General features: G+C 42.3%; 1 protein-coding gene across 1 annotated transcript in view; it reads right to left on the reverse strand.

The window, feature by feature from the left end:
* The window catches only part of PLCH1 (phospholipase C eta 1), a 253598-nt gene extending 235049 nt beyond the window's left edge, over positions 1-18549 (reverse strand). The window contains exon 1 of the mRNA XM_077991608.1: positions 18318-18549. The gene's annotated coding sequence lies outside the window, so the exon portion shown is untranslated. The remainder of the gene's footprint in view (positions 1-18317) is intronic.
* Positions 18550-19467: the final 918 nt, after the last annotated feature.

Raw genomic sequence — 19467 nt, forward strand, 5'->3', positions numbered from 1 at the left:
AGTACATGAAAGATAATATTCTATTGTCTTCTGGCTTCTATTGTTACATTGTCAGGATAATTTGTCATGTCTTTGAAGATAAGCTTAAGATCCTCTCTTTATCTTTTGTGTTCTGCAGTGTAATTATGTTTTGTCTATGTGTGAATTTCTTTTTACTTATTCTGACTGGAATTCATATGACTTCATCAATATGTCAAGTGATGCTTTTTATTGATCCTTGAAAATTCTCAGCCATTATCTCTTTAGATGTTGCCTTTGCCAATTTTCTTTCTCTCTCCTTTTTCTGTAACTATAATTACAATTTTGTTCAGATTCTTTTTTTGTGTGTGTGGGGGACGGGGTCTTCACTCTGTTGCCCAGGCTGGAGTGCAGTGGCACAATCTTGGCTCACTGCAACCTCTGCCTCCCAGGTTCAAGTGATTCTTCTGCCTCAGCCTCCTGAGTAGCTGAGATTACAGGTGCGCACCATCATGCCCGGATTTTTTTTTTTTCTTTTTCTTGTATATTTAGTAGAGACAGGGTTTCACCATGTTGGCCAGGCTGGTCTCAAACTCCTGACCTCGTAAGCCGCCTGCCTCGGCCTCTCAAAGTGTTGAGATTACAGGCGTGAGCCACAACACCCGGCCCAAATTCTTTTGACTAACTTCCTATGCAGCTTGGATTTACCTATTCGTAAATTCATTCACTGACTTCTTTTTAATTATTACATTTTTATTTTTTCAAGTTGTATTTGGTTATTTTTTAAATGAGCTTGGAAAAATAAAAATAAAAAAAATAAAATGAGCTTGGTTAGTCCTTATAGTTTCTTATCTTCAGCTCATAGCTTGTGTTTAGGGGAGGTTTTTTGTTCTGTTTTTGGTTTTACAGAGATGTTCATTTGCCTTTTAATTTCATTGGCAGAAATTCTCTATAGTCTGAGATAAAAAATAGATTTCACCAAAAAAGGGAAAAAAATGGGTTCTGCTCAGTACCAGCAACACTTCCAATGCATGAAATCCTTTTTTGTTTTGTTTTCTTTTGTTCTGAGATGGAGTCTCATTCTGTTGTCCAGGCTGGAATGCACTGGCACAATCTCGGCTCACTGCAACCTCCATCTCCCAGGCTCAAGCGATTCTCCTGCCTCAGCCTCCTGCGTAGCTGAAATTACAGGTGTGTGCCACCACACTCACTTAATTTTTGTGTTTTTAGTAGAGACAGCGTTTCACCATGTTGGCCAGGCTGGTCTCAAACTCCTCACCTCAAGTGATCCACCTGCCTCGGCCTCCCAAAGTGCTGGGATCACAGGCGTGAGCCACTGTGCCTGGCCCAATGTATGAAATCTTTAAACCAGATCTTCATCTGGAGGTTGTCCTGACTTCATAGGTATTGTGAATTCCAGATGTATACCTGTATTAGAGCTGGTTTACAATCACAGATTCTCAGGACCAAGAAATCAGGCACCTGCTCAGCACCAGTAATAGGTGATCTTCCTTACAGACTTCTTAAGTTGGAAATAAAATATGGTGATTTTGTTTCTTTTTTTTCTAATTCACACTTACATTGAAAGAGAAGCCTTTTGAAATCCCAGCTTTATAACCAAAAGGCCCCTTCTCAGATGTCTCACCCTCTCTTGTCCCTTATGCCTTCTGGCAATGAAAACTGAAATTCAAGTTAACCCGGTTTGGCAAATGTCCTCAAGGCAAATCCAGCTTCAGTGCTCAACTGAACCCTCTTCACTGAGCTTTTGGCATGAGTATTCATTACTTTCTTACCGGTCCATTGCATTTAAGAAAATGACTTTTCTATTGATAAAATAGAATTTTTAAATGATATCAGTGGGGGGTGAGAGTGTGTTGCTAAAAAGAGAGCTGAACCCTGGTAATTCACATTCAAAGCCACAGATCCATGCGTTTGACAGCCAAATCAGGACCTGAGCTAGCACAAAAAATATTAACTCAGGGCCTGCCACTTTGTAATAACTGCTGATTTTTTTTTTTTTCACACTTCCTATGGCCAAGTATCATGGTAAGCATTTTGCAAGTATTATTTTATTTAGTCCTTTCAACTATCCAAAGGGCTAGGTATAATTTTTATCCTTTTTTTACTGATAGAGAAACTGCGGCACACAGAAAGGTGAAATAATTACCCAACGTCCCACAACCATCAAGCAACAGCACAAGGATTTGAACTCAAAAAATCTAACTCTAAAGATTTCCTTCTTAAGATCTGTGTGATTTTGCTTCCTAACAAATCATGAATAAAACAGAGGGAGAGAGAGAGAAAGACAACAAGACAGACCCCTGCTAAGCATGGCAGAGCCAATAGTGGACCCAGACTTCCCAGCCTCAGTCCTTTCCACCTCTCTGGGCATATTTCCATTTTTATAGATACATATCCCTTCATTTTAAAAGTGGGCACACAGTACTGATTGGAAATTAAGACCATATTTTAAAACATCTAAAGGAATGAGTATTTGGTAATCAGATTTCAACTCTCAGTGGCCATCAATCTGGAACTCTAGCCCAATATTAACATATTTTATTGCATCTGAAGATGTTTCTTGATGACATACAAACAGCAGATTTATTTTACAATTCTTATTTAATCAACTTATGTGTAGGTCCAATATCCAAAAATTCCTTGGCTTATGCTAATTGTCTCTAACCCAGTGATTTCCACACTTTTTAAATAGTGGAAATGGATTTCAAAATATGTCTGCTCACAATTCCTTCATACATAAGGATGTCCAAAATTCAGTCTAAGAAAGGGCATCCCCCAAAGAAGGGCAGATCTGCCAGCCTCCCCGATTCATCTTATTCTGTCTTCTGTCTTCTTCGCACCCACCAGTGAGTGAAGGGAGCTTATAGCAGAGAATGTGTCCAATTTTCATGCTTGCCTGCGCTCCCTACCCCTTCTGCCCAGCAATAAGGAGTGCAGCTCCAAGAGATCTGCCTTGTGCTGCCAATTCAAACTCCAAACATCATCTCTCCTCCTTTCGACCACACAGCAGGGTAAGTGGGGGATCTGTGCCCAAAAGTACAGAAAAAAGTTCCTGGAGAGTGGGATGTTACAGCCAGATGTCAAAGGATTAGTAGGTTTAAAAGAGGGAGGAGAATATGGGAGGGTTGCATGGGAAGGACATTTTAGTAGGAAGGAAGAGTAGATGCTCAAATCTCTGTTCCTGGTTATAAAAGAAAAATTACTAAGGAATATTGTTAATATGCTATCTAAATATAATGTGATATAATAAAGAACATATAAGGAAATTGGGCCAGGCACGGTGGCTCACACCTGTAATTCCAACACTTTAGGAGGCTGAGGTGGCGGATGGCTTGAGCCCAGGAGTTCAAGACCAGCCCAAGCATCATGGTCAAACCCCATCGCCTTTACTAAAAATTCAAATGTTATCTGGGCAAGGTGGTGCACACCTGTAGTTCTAGCTACTCAGGAGGCTGGAGTGGGAGGATCACTTGAGCCCAGGAGGCAGAGGTTGCAGTGAGCATGAGATCATGTCCCTGCACTCCAGCCTGGGTGACACAGCAAGACTCCATCTAAAAAAAAAAAAAAAAAAAAAAAAAAAAACATAAATTATTCAGAATATAAGTCCTGAGAAAGGCCTCTCTTTAGAAGGACTATAGTCATAATAAAAAATTCTAGCTTTATAAAGAGTTTAACCTAAGATACTGGTGGTAAAATTAAGAATTAAAGTTTTATTTCTCTAAAGGCAACAGAGATGGGTTCTTAATCCTCAAACAGGTCAATAGAGAGTCTCTATTATATGAAGATATAAGAATATCAGAAATTACAAGACAGGAATTCAAAAGGTCCTCAAGGAAAGAGAGAAGGAGATGGGATATTAAACCTGATTTGTTCATAAGAATTCTCAAGCTCAAAAGAGCATCAAAAAATGATTTTAAAAATTTTTTTCTTTTTTGAGACAGAGTCTCACTCTGTCACCCAGGCGGGAGTGCAATGGGGTAATCTTGGCTCACTACAACCTCTGCCTCCTGGGTTCAAGCAATTCTTGTGCCTCAGCCTCCCAAGTGGCTGGGACTACCGGCACCCACCACCACGCCTGGCTAATTTTTGTATTTTTAGTAGCGACAGGGTTTCACCATGTTGGCCAGGCTGGTCTCAAACTCCTGGCATCAGGTGATCCACCTACCTTGGCCTCCCAAAGTGCTGGGATTACAGGCATGAACCACCATGCCCAGCTGCAACCTAATTGTTGATTCATCTGCTTAATTTATAGTATATCCATACAGTGGGAAATATGCAGCCATTAAATAAGTAAACAAGAGCAAGATGGCAAAATAAATAACTTCAAAAGAGCTAAGGAAATGAGGTAAGAGATCATGAGATCATAGCACCTAAGTATAGCACAGAAATATGAAACCACATTGAAAAGGGTAGGAAGGACAGTTTTACATTACCCATGTCACCCATGCTTTAACCACAGACAGCACAGTGTGGAGCCATACCCTCTGCTTGGGGGAAGAAGATGGAGGTGAATAATGGACATTGCCTCAGACCCTAATGCCAGGCCCAACCCAGTAAAATCCAGAACCAAGAGGGCCTGCATGGTTCCAGAATCCAGATGGGTAACCATGGACTGAGCCTCCAGGCCTACCCTGGCACCATGCCAGATCGCACAGCCCTAGGCTCCAGACCTGCCCGATGGACTTGTTCTCCAGGTTTGTTCTATTGCCAGGTTTATCTCAGAGGCCACAGACTCCAGACTAGCCCAGTGGTACCAAGATAAGGATTTGCTTCAGTTCCAGGCCAGCCTCTGCAGACTTTGGCTCTAGGCCAACCCTAGGGCATTGCCAGCCCCCATGTACTTAGGCTCCAGGCCCATACCCGTGGACCTAGGTACCAGTCTCATCACAGTGGCTAGCCCGCACCTGCAGACTCAGGCTCAAGGCCTACTCTAGTGACAGGTTTGCCTCTGTGGATCCAGGCTCAAGTCCAATTCCCACAAATAACAAACTCCAAGGCCACCCTCATGCACCTAGGCAACAGGCTCACCCTCATGGACCCAATCAACAGGTCCACGCTAGTGGATCCAAGCTCCTGGCTCAACCCTGAAGATTCAGATGCAAGGTCTGCCCACCTACTGACCCAGGCATCAAGCCAGCCTGCCCATGAACCCCAACAGCAAGACCACCCACACAGCACACCAGATGGCCTGCCCAGAATCTCTGGAAGGGCTGACTGATAAAAGGCTTTCCACACAAAGTCAGTCTGCAAAGACTGGAATAAATCCCTACTTCTTCAAAAGCACAGGCACCAGCCCACAGCAACAAACATCAAGAATAGTCAGGGCAGCCAGGTGGTGTGGCTAATGTCTGTAATCCTAGCACTTTAGAAAGTCAAGGCAGCCATGTAACTTGAATTCAGGAGTTTGACAGCAGCCTGGTCAACATGGCAAAACCCCATCTCTACAAAAAATACAAAAATTAGCCAAGCATGGTGGCATGTACCTATAGTCCCAGCTACTTGGAGGGCTGAGGTGAGAGGATCACTTATCACTTGAGGTTAAGGCTTCAATGAGCCAAGATTGTGCCACTGCACTCTATCCAGCATGGGTGACAAAGAGATACCCTGTCTCAGATGCCCTCTCTCACCACTCCTATTAAACATAGTGTTGGAAGTTCTGGCTAGGGCAATCAGGCAGGAGAAAGAAATAAAGGGTATTCAATTAGGAAAAGAGGAAGTCAAATTGTCCCTGTTTGTAGATGACATGATTGTATATTTAGAAAACCCCATCATCTCAGCCCAAAATCTCCTTAAGCTGATAAGCAACTTCAGCAAAGTCTCAGGATACAAAATCAATGTGCAAAAATCACAAGTATTCTTAAACACTAATAACAGACAAACAGAGAGCCAAATCATGAGTGAACTCCCATTCACAATTGCTTCCAATAAAATACCTAGGAATCCAACTTACAAGGGATGTGAAGGACCTCTTCAAGGAGAACGACAAACCGCTGCTCAACGAAATAAAAGAGGACACAAACAAATGGAAGAACATTCCATACTCATGGATAGGGAGAATCAATATTGTGAAAATGGCCATACTGCCCAAGGTAATTTATAGATTCAGTGCCATCCCCATCAAGCTACCAATGACTTTCTTCACAGAATTGGAAAAAACTACTTTAAAGACTACTTTAAAAAACTACAAAAAAGAGCCCGCATTGCCAAGACAATCCTAAGTCAAAAGAACAAAGCTGGAGGCATCACGCTACCTGATTTCAAACTATACTACAAGGCTACAATAACCAAAACAGCATAGTACTGATACCAAAACGGAGATATAGACCAATGGAACAGAACAGAGGCCTCAGAAATAACACCACACATCTACAACCATCTGATCTTTGACAAACCTGACAAAAACAAGAAATGGGGAAAGGATTCCCTATTTAATAAGTGGTGCTGGGAAAACTAGCTAGCCATATGTAGAAAGCTGAAACTGGATCCCTTCCTTACACCTTATATGAAAACTAATTCAAGATGGATTAAAGACTTAAATGTTAGACCTAAAACCATAAAAACCCTAGAAGAAAACCTAGGCAATACCATTCAGGACATAGGCATGGGCAAGGACTTCATGTCTAAAACACCAAAAGCAATGGCAACAAAAGCCAAAATTGACAAATGGGATGTAATTAAACTAAAGAGTTTCTGCACAGCAAAAGAAACTACCATCAGAGTGAACAGGCAACCTACCGAATGGGAGAAAATTTTTGCAATCTACTCATCTGACAAAGGGCTAATATCCAGAGTCTACAAATAACTCAAACAAATTTACAAGAAAAAATGAAAAAACCCCATCAAAAAGTGGGCAAAGGATATGAACAGATGCTTCTCAAAAGAAGACATTTATGCAGCCAACAGACACATGAAAAAATGCTCATCATCACTGGCCATCAGAGAAATGCAAATCAAAACCATCATTAAAAAGTCAGGAAACAACAGGTGCTGGAGAGGATGTGGAGAAATAGGAACACTTTTACACTGTTGGTGGGACTGTGAACTAGTTCAACCATTGTGGAAGACAGTGTGGCAATTCCTCAAGGATCTAGAACCAGAAATACCATTTGACCCTGCCATCCCATTACTGGGTATACACCCAAAGGATTATAAATCATGCTGCTATAAAGACACATGCACACGTATGTTTATTGCGGCACTATTCACAATAGCAAAGACTTGGAATCAACCCAAATGTCCATCAATGATAGACCAGATTAAGAAAATGTGGCACATATACACCATGGAATACTATGCAGCCATAAAAAAAAAGATGAGTTCATGTCCTTTGTAGGTACATGGATGAAGGTGGAAACCATCATTCTTAGCAAACTATCGCAAGGACAAAAAACCAAACACCGCATGTTCCTACTCATAGGCGGGAATTGAACAATGAACACCTGGACACAGGAAGGGGAGCATCACATACTGGGGCCTGTCATGGGTTGGGGGGAGGGGGTAGGGGGAAGGGATAGCATTAGGAGATATACCTAATGTAAATAACGAGTTAACGGGTGCAGGACACCAACATGGCACATGTATACATATGTAACAAACCTGCACACTGTACACATGTACCCTAGAACTTAAAAAGTATAATTAAAAAAAGACAACATACAAATGGTCAACAGGTGTGTGTGTATGTGTGTGTGTGTGTGTGTGTATATATATATATATATGCTCAACATCACTAGTCATCAGGAAAGTGCAAATTAAAATCACAATGAGATATCACTTCATGTCAGTTAGAATGGCTATTATCAAAAAGACAAAAAGTAAGTGCTGGCAAGGATATGGAGAAAAGGAAATCCTTGTGCACTACTGGTGAGAATGTAAATTAATACAGCATGGAGGTTCCTCAGAAAATCAAAAATAGGCAAGACACAGTGTCTCATGCTTATAATCCCAACACTTTGGGAGGCCAAGGTGGGAGGATCACTTGAGCCCAGGAGTTCAAGAACAGCCCAGGCAACATAGTGAGACCTGGTCTCTATTAAAAATAAAAATAAACAGTCATAACAGCATGTGCCTGTAGTCCCAGCTACTCAGGAGGCTGAGGTGGGAGGATTGCTTGAGCCTGAGAAGTCAAGACTACAGTGAGCCATGATCATGCCATTGTACTCCAGACTGGGCAACAGAGTGAGACCCTGTCTCAAAATAAAATTAAATTAAATTTTAAAAAATTAAAAATAGAACTACTATATGATCTAGCAATTTCACTACTGGGTATATATCCAAAGAAAATGAAATCAGTATGTCAAAGAATTATCTACACTCACATGTTCACTACAGCATTGTTCAGAATAGCCAACTTATGGAATCTGACCTAAGTGTCCATCAGTAGATGAAGGGATAAAGAAAATATGGTATACATACACAATAGAATTCTATTCACCCTTTAAAAAGAAGGAAATCCTATCATTTGCAACATGGATGAAACTGGAGGACATTATGTTAAATGAAGTAAGTTGGACACAGAAAGACAAATACCACATGATCTCACATGTAAAATCTAAAAAGGTTGAAGTCACAGAAGGAAAGAGTAGAATGGTAGTTACCAGGGACTGGGATGTGACTGAGTGACAGGGTAGGGAAGATGTTGGTAAAAGGATACAAGATTTTGGTTAGATAGGGGAAACAAGTTCAAGAGTCTATTGTACAACGTGATGACTATCATTAATAACAATGTATTTTATTCTTAAAAAATTGATAAGGAACCCGGTGCAGTGGCTCATGCCTGTAATCTCAACACTTTGGGAGGCCGAGGCAGGCGGATCACCTGAAGTCAGGAGTTCGAGACCAGCCTGGCCAACATAGTGAAACCCCGTCTCTACTAAACATACAAAAGTTAGCTGGGCATGGTGGTGGACACCTGTAATCCCAGCTACTTGGGAGACTGAGGCAGGAGAATCACTTGAACCCAGGAGGCGAACGTTGCAGTGAGCTAAGATCACACCACTGCACTCCAGCCTGGGCAACAGAGCTAGACTCCATCTCAAAAAAAAAAAAAAAAAAAATTGATAAGGGTAGATTTTCAGTGTTCTTACAGCAAAAAAAAAAAAAAAAAGTATGTGAGGTATTACACACATAAATTAGCTCAATTTAGCCATTCTGCAATGTATCATATTTTAAAACATGTATACAATTTTTATTTGTCAAAGAAAATAAATTGTTTAAATAAGGAAGCTCTTATATGCTGATATATGACACACAAAATATGCTACCAAAAAATGCAAAATGCAAAATCATGCACATGGTACACTACCGTTTGATTTTTAGAAGGAAGAAAAAGCAAAAATATATATTTGCATATGTGTATATATAGATATTTTACGTCTGGAAAAATACACAAGAAACTAATAACACTGTTTTCTATGGGAGGAAAAACTGGCTGAGGAACAGAGATGTGAGGGGAATTTTTCCCTAAATTGCAAGCTTTTAAAATGTGTAATCTGAGAATATAATATCTATCCAGTTATTCTTTCCCAAAGAATAAAATGAATATACCAATGAGAAGAATTTTGTGAGAAAATGTATACCTTTCATTTAGTTCACCAGATTGGAAGGGAGGACTTTTCAACAAATATGTTGGGAATTGGTCCTGATTTGGGTTTTTGCTTTTGACTGAAACTTGGCACTAAATAACAGATTTCACATTTCTCTCTTTTGACAAAAGAAAAAGAAGTTAGTAAACAGTTTATGTTCTCTCTTTTCCAAGACTGCATTTTAATGATTTGCCCAGTAAATAGAAAAATACTTTCAATCCAAAACCTATTTAAAAGAAGAAAATATGTGATTTAGAGTAGAACATTTGTGTACAAGCCTTTTCTCTTTTTCCATTTAAGAAGAAAAGATTCCTGTGACATTAACATTCAGACAAGGCTCAGGAAAATTCAGGAATAATCACACTACAATGATTTCTCTTTGGGGAACAAAAGCAATCGGCAAAAAAATAAGAAAAAGAAACTTCCCAGCCTTCACTCCATAAGCACACTGCATGCAAAAGATAGGTTCAGCTGCTCAGGAGTCAGACGAGTCTGATTCCCATTGGTCCCCTGAGCCAGGTTGCAGCCAATAGTGATGCTTTATGAGAGGAAAGAAAACTATTAAAATTGCAAAACCTCTCCCGTCCTGTTATCGAAATCCAGAAGACCTTAGAGAACACTAGGTTTAAAAATTATAGAATGCAATGAGACTTATGAAGAAAGTAAGACAGATAATTGCTTTTCTTTTCTTTAAAATTGCTTCCCAGTCTCCTATTTCTACCAGTTAGGAGCTAAGAGACAGTCATTTATTTATTCATTTATGATTGAAACCCATGTATTCTCTTTTTCTTTTTCTTTTTTTTTTTTTCTTTCACTTTATTTATTAAGTTGAAAGCTTCAAAATTAAAAAGGCACAAAAGAGTATACGGGCCCGGCGCTGTGGCTGACGCCTGTAACCTCAGCACTTTGGGAGGCCGAAGCGGGTGGATTGCCTGAGCTCAGGTGTTCCAGACCAGCCTGGGCAACACGGTGAAACCACGTCTCTACTAAAATACAAAAGAAATTAGCCGGGCGTGGTGGCCCACGCCTGTAGTCCCAGTTACTCCGGAGGCTGAGGCAGGAGAATCGCATGAATCCGGAAAGCAGAGATTGCAGCGAGCCAAGATCACCCCACTGCACTCCAGCCTGGGCAACAGAGCAAGACCCTGTCTCAAAAAAAAAGAGTATACAGTGACTAGTTTACCTCTGACTTCTGTCCCTTAGTAATCAACTTCTTAATTCTTGTGTATCCTTCTGGAGATTTTTTTCTTTTTTCTTTGTTGAGACAGGGTCTCAATCTCTCACCCAGGCTGCAGTGCAGTGGCAGGATCAGAGCAAACTGCAACATCAACCTCCTGGGTTCAAGCAATCCTCCCACCTCGGCCTCCCAAAGTGCTGGGATTACAAGCATGAGCCACCATGCCCTGCCCTCCTAGAGATATTATGTATGGGTAAAAGAAAAGGTGGTTCCCCCCTCAAATATAAATTTAAAAATCAGAGGATCGTCACATAACCCTAACTCCTTATATTAACACATTACTGTTCTATGAAGCAATCTCTTCTTTAAAAAATAAATTTTCAATACCTCCTATATAACTCAAAGATAAGAAAGAGCTATTTGGCAAAAAGAAATAGGATGTCTAGAGAACTAAATTGCATATGATTTTATAGCAAATCAACTCACTGAATTTCTGGTCCAGGATTCTGACCTGAAAAACCTGTATAGATCTTCCAAGTTCCCAGCAGGAATAATTTTGCAGAAGTTTTATTAGCACTCCATGGAGATCTAAGGTCCAGAAGCCTCTTCAACTTAATTGAAGAGGGAGAGAAGAGGAAAGCGGGAAGTTGAATTCAAATGTTTGGTTCTTGTGGACTAGCAACAAGGAAGTGAAGACAGATGAAAGAGAAACCTTGAGTGCCTTGGATCAGTTAATCAGTAACTCACTTACGCTGGCACTAAACTAGATCCCTCTGACATCCAGTGGCAATTGACCGGGTAAGGCTAGACAAGTTTGTAAGTCTCTTGTTCAGTGCAAAAGAACCAGCCACAGAGAAAAGAGGCTGCTTGGAGAATAAGCTACAGAAAACAACTAAAGATCAAAACCAAGAGAGCCCTCCAGGGACCCGTGTGGTGTCTGAGGCAGAGGCTGAATTCCAAGAGAGAGTCCAGCACCCGCTTTCTTTGAAGCCCTCAGCCTTTTCTTCTAGCCTGGAATCAGGTACTAGGGAAGAAAGAAGACTCAGAAGAAGGGTGTGCTTTTTAAGGTGTGGTGCACTATTAAGAATGCTAGACTGCCAGGAGTAATGGCTCATGCCTGTAGTCTCAACACTTAGGGAGGTAGAGGTGGGAGGTTTGCTTGAGCGCAGGAGTTCGAGACCAACCTGGCAATATAGTGAGACCCTGTCTCTACAAAATTTCTTCTAAAAATTAGCAGAGCGGGGCCGGGCGCAGTGGCTCATGCCTGCAATCCCAGCACTGTGGGAGGTCGAGGCAGGCGGATCACGAGGTCAGGAGATCGAGACCAGCCTGGCTAACATGGTGAAACCCCGTCTTTACTAAAAATACAAAAAATTAGATGGGTGTGCTGGCGGGCCCTTAATGCCAGCTACTCAGGAGGCTGGGGCAGGAGAATCGCTTGAAACCAGGAGGCGCACGTTGCAGGGAGCCAAGATCGCGCCACTGCACTCCAGCCTGGGCGACAGAGCAAGGCTCCGCCTCAAAAAAAAAAAAAAAAAAAAAAAAATTAGCAGAGCATGGTGGCACACGGCCATAGTCCCAGCTACTCGGGAGGCTGAGGGGGAAGGACCTTTTGAGCCCTGGAGGTGGAGGCTGCAGTGAATCAAGATCCCACTGGTGACAGAGCGAGACCCTGTCTCAAAAAAATATACAAAAATAAAAGAATGCTAGACTTAGATGACTTAGGTATCCATCGCAACTCAGCCACCAACTGACTGTGTGAATGATGACGTTCCTGAGCCCAGTTTCTTTATGTGTAAACCAGCTCGAAAATACTGCAAATCTAAAACCAGCTCAGTACAAGCCAGTTGCAATTTCCCAGTACCACAGCAGTTTTAGGAGCACCAAAACTCCAGCTTCTGGAATAACTTAAGACATTTTCAGCAACTGTCCAAGGCAATTCTGATCTCCAGTTTGAAAAACATTACAAAACACTACCCGGTCCACTCTAGCAGTCAATCTATCAATACTACCTCAAGAAAAATAATCATGCAACATTTAGATAAAACCAGTATCTAAATCTTAGGATGTCAGAAAGCACATATTAAAATCACGAGGGATCCTCTTAGACCCACCACAAGATGGCAACAATCCAGAAGTGGTAAGTGAGCACTTCGATGTGGAAAAATCTCTACAGAACAGAACCTAAACACCACTTCCAAAAACACAGCCAACATCGTTTATAAACAAAGCCGTGAATGTTTTCTGGAACCAGACTTGAATTTACAACCTCCTAAACTCCACGTAGGGAATGCAGTTTCTTTACTCGCCAGACAGCTTATCAGAAACTCTTACCTGTCTGTACTTTGCATAAATGGTGAATTTGAAAATAAAAATAACCCAGTGTTTGTCACAAATTTCTCGCCTATTACCACTGCATTCCTGAGTGGTAATAGGTTTAAATTCCAAGTCTGTTCCATGTTCGTCTGTCCCATGTTCCATCTTAGGCAAGAAACTAACCTGTCTGAAGCTCATCAGTAACATAGGATGAGAATTCCTGCCTCTCTTGATTATTTTGAATTATAAAAAGACATAAAGTAAGTGCCATCACATGTTAGGAATACATTCATGTTCATTTCCTCCTTTTCTTCCAGAACCCTGTAAGATATTTACAGAACAATAAATAACCAGAAAAGCTATCCCCCTTACGGTAAATCCCAATCATGCCAAAATTCCTCAGACCAAAATAGATACTAACTGAAAAAGGGCTTTTTTGCATTTGTACATAGTATGTGTACCATATGTGCTCTCATGATACACACATGATTATAAAAAGATATCGTCAGAAGGTAACCACTGTTGGCCGGGCACGGTGACTCAGGCCTGTAATCCCAGCACTTTGGGAGGCCAAGGCAGGCAGATCACTCTGAGGTCAGGAGTTCAAGACCAGCCTGGCCAACATGGTGAAACCCCATCTCTACTAAAAACATAAAAATTAGCCAGGCACGGTGGCACGCACCTGTAATCCCAGTTACTCCGGAGGCTGAGGCAGGAGAATCGCTTGAACCCAGAAGGTAGAGGTTGCAGTGAGCCAAGATTGCCCCACTATACTCCAGCCTGGGTGACAGAGAGACTCCATCTCAAAATAAAAAAAAGGTAACCACTGTTAATTCTACTCAACAATATTAGGTTAAATCATATGACATTGCTGATGCTTGACCACTTTATATTTACAACTATAGCAGTTTCATATAGTTGGAAATAGCAAATCTAGGGCAAGGATTCGAGGTCAGGAGCAGTGGTTCACAACTATAATCCCAGCACCTTGGGAGGCCAAGGAGGGAGGATCACTTGAGCCCAGGAGTTCAAAACTAGCCTGAGCAACATAGTGAGACCTCATCTTTAAAATTAAAAATTGTTTTTAAAAAATAAAGCAAGGATTCAATATCTGTCTGCCCTCCCTAGATTTCCTGAAAACAACAAGATCATTAGAAATCAGTAACTCTGCGTTGTCATCTCCGTTCTGCCATTTATTAGTTGTGTCACTTTAAGAAAATCATTTAGCAACTTTGGGCCCTGGTTTCCAGATGTATACGATAAATATGGTAGATTTATCTTTTTCTGCTCTATAATTTAATGACTATAATAAGGCATAGGCACTTAGGCTAATGCCACCAAAATGCAGAGCTGGTAAGAACATTTTAAACTTAGCTATCCAAATTCTCTTGGTTGTCCCTTCTGCATCCATCCTGCCCTCTTCCACTATGAAGCACAGAAGACAGAGACCTTGATGATAATAAAATAAAGCTGTGTAAACTTCTTCACAGGCTTCTTAAAAGGCACTTCTAATTTGGCACACCCTACCACAGCAGTACTGAATTTCTCCTTAAACAAAAATGGTCACGGGTGTCAAAGAGATGTGAGTGAGTGTCCACTGAACTGTGTCTAAATGATTTTCCTTGTGACCAAAGGCAGCCTGGAATAAGCCTCTGCTAGTGAGAAGAGGGAACATGCTTCCCAGGCCGAGGAGGCATTGTTCAAAGTAATGAGTTCTGCACCACTTGGTCCACAATTCACAGCTGAGTCTGATTTTCCTAGACAAAGAGCAATAACCAAATGGAGGATGCTCTTCAGCAAGCTTCCCTGGGTTTATCATTGTTTTTAGACTCACGAGGTGGTGAAGGAAAGACGAGAGTCTCCCTAACCATCTATGTCCTAGGAATGACAAGAGGAAATGTTTGTCAACCCTGGTCAACATTATACCAGGATTTTGTCATGGCTGTAATGGATTTCAAGAGTCTAAATTCACTAAAAATGCCTAGAAATTATTCCATCTCAAAAGTTAAAATGTTTAATACTCTATTGTATTCCTTTTATCCTTCTATCATAATTTTATATCCCCTCTCATTTTTTGTTTTTTGGTTTTTTTGTTTGTTTTGTTCAGGGAAAAATAGTTATGATCCTTCGGGCATGCAGACCAACATTCTTACAAGGGAGCTGCAGAAGGTTCATTATGTCATGAAACACAGAGCCAGAACAAAGGATTACTGAATCATTCACCTTATCTTCATCTAAGAAACTTGAGAATTACAGGGTTTCTGTTTCTTCTGAACTAAGTGCTGCACTTGCCAAAAGTACAAGTTTTAGAGTAGAGTTTGTACTACAAAAATGTAAGCAAATAGGTGCACATAATGCTTCCTATCCTAGATATAGAGCCTTATCTAAATTACTCAAAGTTTCAGCTTTTGCTTCTGAATCTGCCAGTCTGAGTGATTAGCACCAAATCAATCATTCTCCTTAAGAGTACCAAAGGTAGTATCTTCACCCTGAACATCTGAAGTGGTGTTAGAATTATTTCAGGACTCACAGCTCTTAGTTCATTCAGAACAGAAATCTGGATTTATTCATCTTGCCTTATATATAACACATTCTCAATAAACATTTGTTGACTACATGAATAAATTAAGTAAAAAACATTTCATTAAGAATTTTCTCAGTATTTTACATTATGGCACCCTAACAAGAAGCACTTTTATCATATTCTGTGTTTATAATACTATCCCTTTATCTGGAAGACTGATTTTTAAAATAAATTTAATTGAAGTTGATGATGTGGGAAAATATATCAAACGGAAGCAATAACTTTAAACAGATTTTATTACGAATCTGGTGCCACTATAAATCCTCGCTCTGCCCATCAATCTTCCCTCTCTTTGTCTCCTTCCCATTGCCTCTCCCCTGCCTCCCCCAGGTACTCCCAGTCTCATTATCCCATGATCTGTTAAAACTGCAGTTTACCTCCTGGAACTAGCAAAAACACATGTCACTGAGAATTAGGGAATTGGAGCCAGTTACAAGCCACCACATAGGGTCACAAAGTATCTGAACCTGAAAATTAAGAGTTTTTCTATTTTTCTAAACAAGAGAAAAGGGGAGAAACTCAGTTGGACTTATTTTTAAACATTTAAGCTAGATGGATTGCACAATGTTAAGCATTTATGACAAATGAGATGGGAGAGAACTTTAACAGCATGTTACTCGCTAATCATTTGAAAAGCGGTACATTGATTTCATTTGCTGATGGTGAGAGTATATTATCTTAAAACATCTACCACAAATAAACACTTGCTATTCTTGAAAACAAATTGCTTGAAACTGGTATGTAGCAAGACAGTACTCACGTATTACTTCACCCAAGGTATTTTATGCCACACTTTATGCCAAGAAGAGTTAACTCAATTTTAAATTTGTATTTGCAGTTATATTAATTCTAACCAATGTTTAATAGCAACTAGGTACCAATCATACTGCCAAATATTGATGCAGTTTAAGAAAGATAAGCAAGAAGCTACCGCTCCTTCTACATGCCCCCTTAAGATGTGTACTTTTGCCAAATGCTAGGCTGTATGTAAACAAATGGGATTTAAAAGAGGGGAGAGGGCTGTCAAGATTCACAGTTTTATGAAACTAAAAATTATTCTTGTCTTCCGGGCACAGTGGCTCACGCCTGTAATCCCAGCACTTTTGGGAGGACGAAGTGGGTGGATCACCTGAGGTCAGGAGTTCAAGACCAGCCTGGCCAATGTGGTGAAACCCCGTCTCTACTAAAAATACAAAAATTAGCTGGGCATGGTGGTGCATGCCTGTAATCCCAGCTATTCGGGAAGCTGAGGCAGGAGAATCGCTTGAACCCAGGAGGCGGAGGTTGCAGTGAGCCGAGGTTGCACTGCACTCCGGCCTGGGCGACAGAGCCAGACTCTTTCTCAAAAAGGAAAAAAAGAAAAAGAAAATTACTCTCAACAGACAGCTTGAGAAAACTGGCTTCTGTTAAGGCTTCTTGAAGCATTCTCTGCAGAAGATTTTAACCCCAAAGGTGACCAAAACGCTGAGGCAACTGAAAAAAAAACAACCGCCTCTTCTGGGAAAGCCTTTGTTTCTTTTCATTGGCATTATACTCTGGTCCCTTTCGCAGCGCATCTCCTTGTCATAAACATGCCAATAAACAGGACATGGGTGCTGCTGGGTTGTACAAGCCCTGCTCTTCACTTGGGTTAGGAGGCACAGATTTGTCCTTGTAACGCTCGAGAACAATCACTTTACTGAATTTTTTAACTCCTTACCAGGAAGTAAATGTTTTATTCGTCTCCACTTTTCGGGATAGAGGGGGATTTCAGTTGCTGCCCTAATAACTAATCTCTCACCATTTTCTTCTGTCCGTGATCAAAATGGTAACAAGGGAAGGGAAAAGTTGGTTTTTGTTTTGTTTTTTTTTTAGTTGGTTATTGCTTTAATGCTGAACTCTCAACGTCATAATGTGATCACAAATTGATTCGCAGACGGAAACAAATAGAAAACGCCTCAGGAAGGAGGGGAGAGGACGTCGCAGATGCTCAACAGGGAACTGGGCTTAGGGGCGCGCGGGGTGGCGTCTCGGACCCACTGCTCAGTCGCCAAGGAAACGCCGCGCAGGCGCAGAGCGCGCCGCCGTGGGCAGGGGTTTGCCTCCACCACCCCGCGCCGCTCGGGCGCTCCTCGTTCTTCCCAGGAAAGGGCAATGGAGTATATCCTCCTCGCGCTGAGCACACCTAGTCTTCTCTAAGAGGGTCCTGAGCGGGGTCACCGGTCGCAGGAAAAGCTGTGAGACTCCCCAAGTGTAACCGACGCTGCACTTCCCTTGCTGGGAAACGCGGACCTGCTCTCCTGGCGGCGTCTGGCGATCAGAGAGAGGGTCCCGGGACCCCGCATGAGGGTGAAGCATCCTGCAAAGATGCTGGACGTTCCACCAGACGAAATGCCACCCACCACTACCGCAAGGGACCCGAGAGTTACATTCTTTAGCGGACACACATACACCCCCACATCCTTCTGAATTACGGGACCCCTAAGAGCAGCCGTGGCCAGTTCCCCGCACGGGGGGTTGGAGGATCCCCACGCACAGCACTCACACAGTCCTAAAGAGGCGTGTCCAGGCTGTGGCTGCCGAGAGAGGAACTCGGGCCACCTGCTCACTCGCTCATCGGACTGGCGTACCAGTCCTCTTTTTCCTGCACACCCTCTTCTCTCCCGCGCCCCCCTCCCCTTCCCCCGAAAGCACTGACCTCCTCAGCTTTGAGTGTTCAGTAGATGAAGGACTCCTCGGAGTCCGTGGCACAGGGAGCCACCTCCGAAGTGCTGGGGTGATGAGTTATTGGCCCCTGTGACTCCAACTCCAAAGCCCTGCCAAGGGCCAGAAAAGCCCCCCTAGAAGAGCACTTCTCCCCACTAGCCAGCAGAAGCCCCAGAAGAGCGGGGAAGAGCAGGGTACCGCCGCCACAACCTGCTTTCTCATTCAAATCCTCACACTCACACAGGAGCCCCACTCCCTCTCGGCCCCGCAGCTTCCGAGGAAATCAGGAACTGGAGTTGGGAAGAGCGGACTGGAGCGCCCGCTGCCTCCGCTGGCCCGGGCGGGATAGGTGTACGGAACCCCAGGGCTGCACCTGGAATCCTTGACTTACACTCTTCTGCGGGGCTCCCCGCTTGGCAAGGGCCAGAAGCATTGGCAATGAAGTCCTTTTACCTACGCCCCACCCCCTGCAAGTTTCAAAAGTTTCCAAACCCAGGGTAATCCCCTGATACTCAGTTTGGGGCTGTAGCTGGAGGGCCTCGGTGGTGGGCGGGTAAAGGAGTTGGAGAAACAAAGTTGGAGGTGAAGGGGCAGGGAATGGGAACTGCGTGCAACTTGCACCAAAGTAAAAGGTGTTCTGAAATGCCCGTCTTACCTCCTTTAAAAAAAAAAAAAAAAAAAAAATTCTCAGAACATAGCATCTGTCAATGCTGCAAATTAAAGAGATCCACTTTGAGTGAAGTGCAACTAAAATTGAGAGTGTGGATGATAACACTTTGCTTTTATTTATTCCCAGTCTCTTCATTTGGAAATGCTACTCCTTGGCATTAACAGGACACTTACTCACTTAGATCCGTTTAGTAGCTGGTTGACTCAAGCGGGCAACCTGCCGGGAGTAAGAAGACCGCGGTGGCAGAGGAAAGCTTGCACAGAGCAGGCACTCAAGTGTAGATGAAACGATGAAATCTACTGAACGCCCTGACAGGATGAGTGACCAGCTAGGGGCGGATGCGGGAACCGCCACTGGTCTAGACTGCCGCAGTGTGATCCGGCTTCTGGATTCCAGGATTTACATTTATCAGCCTTCATTCAACCTGCCCTATTGTTAGTTCAAAGCCTGGCTGGGAAGGAGTGGGGACGCA

The sequence above is a fragment of the Macaca mulatta genome, chromosome 2 (assembly GCF_049350105.2).
Source record: "Macaca mulatta isolate MMU2019108-1 chromosome 2, T2T-MMU8v2.0, whole genome shotgun sequence".
Lineage (NCBI taxonomy): Eukaryota > Metazoa > Chordata > Mammalia > Primates > Cercopithecidae > Macaca > Macaca mulatta.